The following is a 424-nucleotide window of genomic DNA, read 5'->3' as shown; positions in this document are numbered from 1 at the left end:
TATATATATTTATATATATGAAACTGCCATAATCAAACCCATTGTGTTTTATGATAAATAAAAAATATAAATTTTTCAAAAAGAAAGAGCTCAAGACAGTATCAATTTACTGATCTCTCTATGTGTAAAAGAATAATTTTAAAAGATTTTTGTGAATTCTGAGTGATGTTAGTAGCTACTTATATTATCCCTTCCCGTCCACACAAGAAAACTAGATAACATTCAAAACTGAAGAAGTTATTTTGGGATTACAAAGGTAGACAAATTTTGTTTGTTTTTCCAGTAAATTTTTAAAAAATAATTTATTGAGAATTTCATACATGCATATAAGGTGTTTTGACCAAATCCATGCCCACTCCCTCCCCTCCAACATCACCCCTCTGAAGAGGTAACCCTAAAATCTTTTAAGGATTAGATACAAGCT

This window comes from Nannospalax galili, unplaced genomic scaffold, assembly GCF_000622305.1.
Source record: "Nannospalax galili isolate Female #2095 unplaced genomic scaffold, S.galili_v1.0 scaffold155, whole genome shotgun sequence".
In the NCBI taxonomy this organism is placed as follows: domain Eukaryota; kingdom Metazoa; phylum Chordata; class Mammalia; order Rodentia; family Spalacidae; genus Nannospalax; species Nannospalax galili.
The sequence above is the reverse complement of the archived record's forward strand: the minus strand, read 5'-3'. Positions refer to the sequence as shown.